Genomic DNA, 290 nt, shown 5'->3' with positions numbered 1-290 from the left:
AAGATGGTGCACCTGCCGCTTGTTGCCTGGGACGACGCCAGCTGAAAGGGTTTGACGTGCGAGTGCTGGAGCTACGGCGTTGAAGACGCATGAGTAGGCTCCCAACTGCCTGTGGAGCACTACGCCCTCGGGAGATATTTGCATCCTCAGCCTCTTTTTTATCGGGAGATGAATTAAAGGCACTCCTAGGTAGGGGACTTTCTAGAGCCTTGCTGCTGTGGGCCCGCCTTTGGCCAGAGGGCTCCACCGGGTCTCTGCGGGTTGAGGCTACGTCCTTGTGTGTCTGTCTT

The sequence above is a fragment of the Eimeria tenella genome, genomic scaffold (genome assembly GCF_000499545.2).
Source record: "Eimeria tenella Houghton genomic scaffold, Eth_scaff2485, whole genome shotgun sequence".
Classification (NCBI taxonomy): domain Eukaryota; phylum Apicomplexa; class Conoidasida; order Eucoccidiorida; family Eimeriidae; genus Eimeria; species Eimeria tenella.
This window is presented reverse-complemented; position numbering follows the sequence as displayed.